A 9575-nucleotide genomic window follows, 5' to 3' on the forward strand; every position below is an offset into this window, starting at 1 on the left:
ATCTCTTCCAAACATTAACTTCACTCTTCACCGAGACTCGACTGCAGGTTTTCGTGCCTGGGCAAGTTTTGCTGAGCAGGCAAATGGAAACCAATGAAACCATAACCTGCAAAGTGCATACCTGAGCAATGAGTTTAATCATTGGACAGCAAAGAAATGAAATACCTTTTTCACACAATATGCCACATCAGACCCGAGTCATGAGACGAGTTATTTCAGACATTTGTATCAAGATGATCAAACGCACATCGACAGCTACAATAATAAGGTTGAGGATGTTTCTATTTTAGTATTAAATCATCTAATGCAATTAAATCATTACAAATAGAAGAAAAAAATGCATTATTAATACATTTTATTGCTTTTATTTGCCTGCAAAATGCTTCCTCTATCCCTTCAAGTACCCCCACCAAGAATATTCAAGCTATTAGAATTAAATTAGAATTGCAATATAAGCAGGAAAAGCATATTTTGCTGCTGAAGACAGTTTCTTTGTTATTGAGTTGGAGAAAGCTGTATAGAACGTGGATGAATGGGATACTCCATCCATCCATCCATCCATCATGAATCCACCCAGTAAAACTCACCATGAGCAAGGTGGGCAGAACAAAGAAAGAAGGGAGACACAGAATTAAAAAAAACCAACAACAATATATCTCAACATTTATTGAGCTGTAGTTGCCTCTGAGACCCATCTGCTCCACCTGGAGGCTCCCTGTGCACGTGCTGACTTTGTGAACAACAATGAGCAGGGAAAGAGTTTTAACCTTGCCGAGACATTTCAAATTATATGCGTCACTTAAAAAGACTCTAATCATACAGTTCAAAACGTCAAAAATGAACATAATTCAACTCTGGCCCCTGGCTGCTCTTCAGTCCGCAGTTTTTCTTTTCAGAGAAACTTCCTCCATATCCACATATTTCCTCTTTGTAGTAACTTTTAGAGACAAACCTGAACAACTCAGAACGAAACTGCCGATTCAGACGTTTGTTTTGTATTTGATCACGTATTGAAAGTAATCTCGATGAAACTGATTCTCTCTCTCTCTCTCTCTCTCCCTCTCCCTCCCTCCCTCCTCATTCCGCCCCCATTCATGTGGATCCATTCACATTCACATCAGGTTGTGAGAAAAGGAGAGAACAGAGAAGTTTTCATCAGAAGTGCGTCCGCGTGAGCTGAGAGGAAGACGTGATCCACGGTGAGTCCTTTTCATAGATAGATAGATAGATAGATAGATAGATAGATAGATAGATAGATAGATAGATAGATAGATAGATAGATAGATAGATAGATAGATAGATAGATAGATAGATAGATAGATAGATAGATAGATAGATAGATCGCTCATGTTTCACTTTCACAAATTGTAAAGGTGAAGTTAAAAAAAAAAGAAAGCAAAAGCAAAGAGAAGACTAATCTGAGGCAATTACGCCCTGCGGACCTAATAAAAAAATAATTATCTGCAGGCTTGTTAAAAGATTATGTCAAAACTTCCAGCATTGATTTTGTCTAAATGTTCAGCAGGAGTAGATATTACTTATTTTTTCAGGCTTTTAAGGATTGCGTCAAAAACTACAGGACATATTTTCACCAAATGTTCCCCACTGACAAAGTTAGAGGTGGTCCGTGAAAGTACATGACGGATATTTGCCAAATACCAAAATAACGTTTCTGTTCCGGGTGTGCATCTGAGATAACATCGCAAATTATTCATGCGTGCCGTTACTTGATTCCTTAATTCGTGTCAAAGGTATGCATGAGATAAGATGAGAAAAGTTAGATGCACTTTTCATTCATGACAATTTGTTTTATGCAATTAAAAATACATTGCATAACTGTAGAAAAAAAAAAGTATTTTTAAGGTCCTGAAGTTCTGAGATTTGTGATTTTATGTTTAAGAGTGGGGGAAATTCTGAAATTAACAATAGTGAATTTTTTTTGGGAAAAGAAAGAAACTTTGAAAAGCAGTCCAAAGGGAGTTCAACCTTTTTTTTTCTACTACTTGCTGGATAATCTACAGTGTGACAGTGAAAAGTTGTGTAACCCCTTTTTCCACTGGCTCGCAGCACTAAATGGAATATTAGCTTATTACCATTCAATACACCTGTAACATGTGGCAAAAAGGGAACACTTCAAATAATACACACACACATAATCTTGAACATTCCAAACTGTATTAACAATATATATTTAAACACCACAAAGAAAGGAAAAGAACCGGTAGAAAAGTATGTGTTAAAGTCTTAATGTCAGATAAACAGTGCACTGTTTATATAGTATTTTGAGCAAGCTTGTTTTAAGTCACGTTGGCCGGCTTATCGTTGGAGCTCATTAACAGGAGAGCAGCGCCCCCTTGTGGCGAGTGTGACTGAATCCTACCCGGGGAAAATCCCTCCGTGGGATATTCAGCAGAAATCCAGTTTCACCTGGTCAGCAAGAAAACTGGGTCCGTGTCATCCAGCACAGCGACAGCAGTGTCCAGCAGAAACTCAGCCGATCCTCGTTGTCTTCTGACGTCCACCCAGGCAGTCGCACTCCAGACCGCGACAGCCGTGGCTAAGCTAACAGGCTACTGAGCTGTTCATCAGAGTGGTTTCTCACACACTCCGTCCGCAAGTTACACTTCTGAATCACTCACTCCAAACCTACAGCATCCACGGACTACTCACAGTCCAGCTGAAGAACAGGAGATGATCCAGTAAGTGTTACTTCCACTTAATTGTCGGCGGGAAACACTCGTGTACCCAGCTTTTCCCTCCGTCGTTCAAGGTTCTTTCCGGAAGTGAAACTTTTCCGTCACCAAAATAAAATATTAACAAAATAAGATTCCGTCATTCAGTCTTATAACACAACAACCATGAATAATATTTTAACACAAAATACAAACAGTTTTCTTAAAGATCTCGTAACATGAACTCAAAGAAACAAATACACTGATATTTATCAGGTTATTACACTCTCCCCCCACTAAATAAAAAGGCATGCCCTCATGACTTTGTACCTTTTGCATCAAACACACACCTTAACTAATCATGTAACAAGAGGTGGGCCAATCCACTTAAAGCAATAGGAGACATACCTAACTACAGGAGTAGCAGTAATACTGGGGTTCCCAAATGTGTCATAGGTTAACCTGAGAGGCGGTCGTTTGAGTCTCGGAGGACGTCTGGTATCCGTACATGGATCGACGTCAAGCTCAGTCTCAACGTCTGTGTCAAGTTCTGCCTCATTGTCATGAGTCTGTGTAGGCTCAGGCTCTTCAATTCGCTCAGCAGTCTCCGAGTCTCTCTCATCGTCACTCGTCTCTGCACACATCGTCTGTGGCTGTTCACTCTCGTCCCTCCACAGAACATCAAGGTCAAGACTAGGCGGCTCAGAGGTTTTCTCACCCACTCTGTTTTCTAGACCTCCATCATCAAACCACACCCCATGTGCCTCATCCTCTGAGTCAGAACTCTGTATGTCATTTGCAGTCGGACTCCCTGTTTCACCGTCCAGCATGTCTTTCGGTGCCGTCGATGGTGTCTGTTCGCTGTCAGATGGGTCAACATTCTTACCATGTCTCTTTCTCCTCCTGCGCTGAGTTTGGATAGGAGGCTCAGCTTCAGGGTCAGAAACTGGGTGAGTCACAGTCTGTCCCAGGGGCAGAAGGTGGTTTCGATGGAGGGTCTTGGTGGGTCCCTCTCCATCTGCTAGTCTTAACCGAAACACAGGCAAGTTAGACATTTGACTCTCCACAATGTACGGGTTAGAAGCCCAGCGATCAGCTAACTTGTGCTTCCCTGGCAACCCCAAGTTTCGTATCAGAACCCTATCCCCAGGCAGCAACTGTGTGAAACGGATCTTGTGGTCATATCTCCGCTTATTGTCTTTGTTCTGCTTGGCAGCAGCTGCTTCAGCAATGTTATATGCAGCTCGTAACTCCTCCTTCATATCAGCAACATACTTGAGGTAGTTTTTCTGTCTAGTACCATCACTCGATGTCCCAAAACAGAGATCCACAGGCATTCTGGCCTCACGTCCAAACATCAGGTAATAGGGCGAGAACCCGGTTGCCTCATTCGGAGTACAGTTATAAGCATGGACCAAGTGTGCAACATGCTGACTCCACCTCCTCTTTTTGCTTGGCTCAAGAGTCCCCAGCATATCTAGCAATGTCCTATTGAATCTCTCAGGCTGAGGATCCCCTTGTGGATGGTAAGGAGTAGTTCTAGATTTGTCAATGCCGAGAATACTTAACATCTCCCGAATCAGACAGCTCTCAAAGTCACGCCCTTGATCACTATGCATCCTTTTTGGCAACCCATAGTGAACAAAGTACTTCTCCACCAAAACCTTTGCCACAGTGGCTGCTTTCTGGTCCTTTGTGGGAAAGGCTTGAGCATAGCGTGTATAGTGATCGGTTACAACCAGGACGTTTTCGGTGTTACTAGAATCTGGTTCAATGGATAAAAAATCCATGCACACAAGATCTAGGGGACCATCACTGTGCATATGGGACAATGGTGCAACTCTCCGGGGTAGAGTTTTCCTCTGAATACAACGTGCACATGCCTTACAATAGTCCTCTACTGCAGTTTTCATCCGAGGCCAGTAGAAGCGGTCTTTAATTAGGCCATAAGTCTTATCGATGCCTAAATGACCAGAGTTATCATGCAAGGACTTCATCACCACCTCCCTGTACTTCTCAGGCAAGATTAATTGTGATCGATGGGATTTACCAGGAGGACTTGTAACTCGATACAGGACACCCTGTTGCATCTTGAATCTATCCCATTTTCTCAAGAGCAATGGACAAGTCCCATGTTTAGTCCTGTCAACTCGTGCCCTATCTCCATGCCGAAAAGCTCTCCATACTTCTCCAATGGCAAGATCATCTTGTTGAGCTTCAGACAGCTCTTTTTGACTCAATACTGGCATTCCTTTAGTGCTCAGGGTGGACAAGTTACAAAATGCCTGCGGGAGGGCATGTACTGAAGGCACCAAGTGATCAACTGCTCTCATAACACAATGATCCATCAACTTAGTTACTGCACAACTCTGACACATGGCTCTCACACTCTCAGCAGAGATGTTTTGCCACTTCTGTTGTGAAAACTCGGTAGGGTGTGGCCGACGAGACAGTGCATCTGCGTCAATGTTCTGGACCCCAGACCTGTACTTTAGACTGAAGTCATAGGTAGACAAGGCTGCCAGCCAGCGGTGGCCTGTGGCATCCAATTTAGCAGATGTCAGCACGTAAGTCAATGGATTATTGTCTGTCCTGACTTCAAACTTAACTCCATAAAGGTAGTCATGCAACTTGTCCACTACTGCCCACTTTAACGCCAGGAACTCGAGTTTATGAACGGGATAATGTTGTTCAGAGGGAGATAAGCTCCGGCTTACAAAAGCAACTGGTCTCAGCCCCTCACCCTGATCTTGGTACAGCACACCACCTAAACCTTCTCGGCTAGCATCTACGTGCAGAACATAGGGTAGCTGTGGGTCTGCAAAAGCTAATACAGGAGCTTGAGTAAGTCTCTGCTTCAGCATCTCAAAGGCTGCCTCACATTTATCATCCCATCTACTCCCAAAAGGCTCAACTGGGTTAAGGTAGTCCCTGGTCTTGTTCACCTTTGACTTCTTGACAGTGGGCGGATATCCAGACAACAATTTGTTCAAAGGGTGAGCTACTTTGGAATAATCCTTCACAAAGCGTCGGTAATATCCACAGAACCCAAGAAATGACCGCAAAGCAGTCACTGTGGTTGGTCTGGGCCATGTGGTTACTGCTTCAGTCTTTTTAGGATCTGTAGCCACACCATCTTGGGAAATAACATGTCCCACGTATGTCACTGAAGGTTGGCAGAACTGACATTTGTCCAATGACAACTTAAGGCCCTCGTCTTTGAGTCGGTCAAGCACTTTTAACAACCTCTCCTCATGTTCCTCAAGAGTGGCCCCAAACACAATGAGATCATCGAGGTAGACCAAAACTTCCAGCAAGTTCATGTCTCCAACCGTTCTCTCCATTATGCGTTGAAAAGTCGCAGGAGCCCCTGACACTCCTTGTGGCATCCTTTCAAATTGGTAGAAGCCAACCGGACAAATGAAAGCTGTTTTTTCTTTGTCGGCTTCACTCATTGGAATTTGATAATAGCCACTTCGCAAGTCAAGCACACTAAACCACTTGCTGCCATTTAGACAAGCCAATGCATCTTCAATCCTCGGCACTGTGTACTGATCTGGGACAGTACGCCTGTTTAAGGTCCTGTAGTCGACACACATCCTTATTTTACCATTCTTTTTTTCTCACCACCACTATAGGGGAGGCATAAGGGCTACGTGACTCCGTAATGACCCCAGCATTCTTGAGTTGTGTTAAATGCTCTCTCAATGCCTCAACATCAGCAGGTGGCAGCCGACGAGACCTCTCTCTGAATGGTTTATCCTCCGTGGTTTTAATGGTGTGGTGAGTGCTTTTACTGCGTCCCACATCGAACTCATGAGTGGAGAAAACTTCACTATGTGCCATCAGCTTCTTTACCAGCCGCTCTTTCCATTCCTCCGAAACAGGAGAATCTCCGAAATTGAAAGACGAGGGAGTCACCTCATCTATGGACTTATCTCTGGTCTCATTGCTCGCTGCATGTGACAGCATCACCTCTACAGGAAACAGATGAGCAATTGGCGTCCCCTTGGTCAGGACAACTTCTTTAGCCGACACGTTTCTGACAAGCACAGTCATTCTCTTGGACGTCACTACAGAAGACGCTTGCAACTCTGACCTTACCAGAATCTGCTCAGGAAACCTTGAATCATCCAAATGTTCATCAGGTGAATCAACAAGAATTGCTTGTGTAGTGGGGATTCCCTGAAACTTTGGAACACCTGTCACTCTAGCCACCCCGCCAGGGCGCAAAATGACTGGTTTTGCTTGAGTAAACCACACAATCCCTCTTTTGTCATCATCATCACTAGGGAGTGGCAGGCAAACTAACTTTTCAAACACATTCTTGAAAACAGGATGAATACGCAATGTGCTCAAAAAGTTATCTCCTCCTTTTTCTTTACAACTCTTTAGTAATCGTCGCACAGTAGGTGTATTTGTGCCGACAATAATGGATGCCTCGCCTTTAACCATGGGGTCAGGACAGACCAACACAAGGGCATCAATGGCCTCAATCACTCCTACGTCAGCCTCCATGAACTCCAGCTTAATTGACAAATAGCCATCGTAAGGGTAATCAGATGGGCTGAGACCCCATATTTGCAAAGCACTGATGGATGTCAATGGCAGACGAGTCAGGTATTTGTCATAGAAGGATCTGTACAACAAAGTAACTTGAGAACCAGTATCAAGGATAGCTTTAGCATAAACGCCTTCAATCTGTACTGGTACAGCTGCGCTAGGGCCTACTAAGCCTTCGGGTATAGTGTCTACCACCTTCCTGTCATTGTTAATGCACTTGGCGGAGCGTGTCTTTACCACCGGGATACCAGGCCGCTCCTTTACTGGGTCCCGTGGTAGTTTCCCGCTGTCTTGTTTAGTTTGATCAGGCGATTATTGACTTTCTTGAGGTTCTCCTCACCATCACAGTGTCGTTTGAAATGTCCATCCTCACCGCACTTGTAACAGAAAATCCCTGGTTTGTCCTCATCATAGCGGGACTTTTGTAACTGATCACCTTTTCTGAATGTCCCTCGAGCAGGGATTTTAGCCTGTGTTCCATAAGCATCTGATGGAATTACAACTGCTGCGGCCTTAAGGTTCACCATTTCGGCTTTCATGACACTAATCTCTTTCCTCAGCTGTTCTACTTCAGAGTTTTCTTTAGTGTCATCGTCTGGTCTGGGAACCGAAACATTACCGGACAGAACTGCGCTTTTGACATTATGCCTGCTCTGAAGCATATCTTCCTCCTCCCTCACTTCTTTTAACAGTTCACTGAAAGTAGGAGGTGCTCGAAGCTTATGGGTCATGCGGATACGTAGGCCAATCATGTCACTGGGTAACGCACCCCTCACAACCTGGTCAATGCGAAGCTGATCCATTTCAGAAACTTTGATCCCGCCTTTCCTAAACACACAATGCAGCAATTTGTCCAGCCTGAGCAAATAGCTGGAAAGTGTTTCACCATCATTTTGAAATGTGTGTCGGAATCTCACAAGAAGGTCAGAAGTACTCTCAGTGGGTCCAAAAGCCACCTCTAAAGCTTGCATATAATCATGCGAAGCAGCTGCTGGGTTCTGCGTTTTCAGAAATCTGACAATGTCTGCAGCAGGCCCCTTTAAGCTTTCCACAATTCTCTGTTTCTTCACAGCATCACTGCACTGCCACTCTTCTAACAAATGCATTGTCTGCTCAGCCCAAGCATCATACTCGTCTTCTCCACTAGGGATAGGTTTGATCCCAGAAAACAGGCGAAGCTTGCGGTAGCTATGAATATCAGCAGGGCCAGGGTTACACTTGTCCACAATGGAACTAAGAGCATTGATCAGTGCTGTGTTCAAATCTAGTGGGGATGGATTCACTAACCCCTGTATGTCAGTAACAGTCCTGCCTTCCTGCTCTAAAAACGACAGCAATTTAGCTCTAAACCCTTCCTCTGGTCGGGAAACAGGAAGTACATGAACAGGCCAGGGTCCGGCTTCCCCAGGAAGTCCAACACGGTCAGGCAAGCTTTGTTTTGTCAAGTCAGTGGAAGTCCGAATTAGCAAAAACTGTGTCTTGGAAGCAGTGTCTACACAGCGATCAACAATCTCAAATTTTCCAAAAACTTTGACTTCACTTAAAGCTCTAAGCAGTACATCGTCTGTAACATCAGAAGTAATGTCACTCAGCACTAGTGCATTTTCATGTGCTAACTTTTTTCTCTCACACCAAGCTTTGATCTCAACAGCATCCATCTTGATGGTTATAAAAGTTACACAAAATGTCTATGATTACTAAAAACACATTTAGACATCAACAGAGCATGAAAAACAAATAAACAATCCCGGACGAGCCCCCACAAATGTAACCCCTTTTTCCACTGGCTCGCAGCACTAAATGGAATATTAGCTTATTACCATTCAATACACCTGTAACATGTGGCAAAAAGGGAACACTTCAAATAATACACACACACATAATCTTGAACATTCCAAACTGTATTAACAATATATATTTAAACACCACAAAGAAAGGAAAAGAACCGGTAGAAAAGTATGTGTTAAAGTCTTAATGTCAGATAAACAGTGCACTGTTTATATAGTATTTTGAGCAAGCTTGTTTTAAGTCACGTTGGCCGGCTTATCGTTGGAGCTCATTAACAGGAGAGCAGCGCCCCCTTGTGGCGAGTGTGACTGAATCCTACCCGGGGAAAATCCCTCCGTGGGATATTCAGCAGAAATCCAGTTTCACCTGGTCAGCAAGAAAACTGGGTCCGTGTCATCCAGCACAGCGACAGCAGTGTCCAGCAGAAACTCAGCCGATCCTCGTTGTCTTCTGACGTCCACCCAGGCAGTCGCACTCCAGACCGCGACAGCCGTGGCTAAGCTAACAGGCTACTGAGCTGTTCATCAGAGTGGTTTCTCACACACTCCGTCC

The sequence above is a fragment of the Blennius ocellaris genome (genome assembly GCF_963422515.1).
Source record: "Blennius ocellaris genome assembly, chromosome: 9".
NCBI lineage: Eukaryota > Metazoa > Chordata > Actinopteri > Blenniiformes > Blenniidae > Blennius > Blennius ocellaris.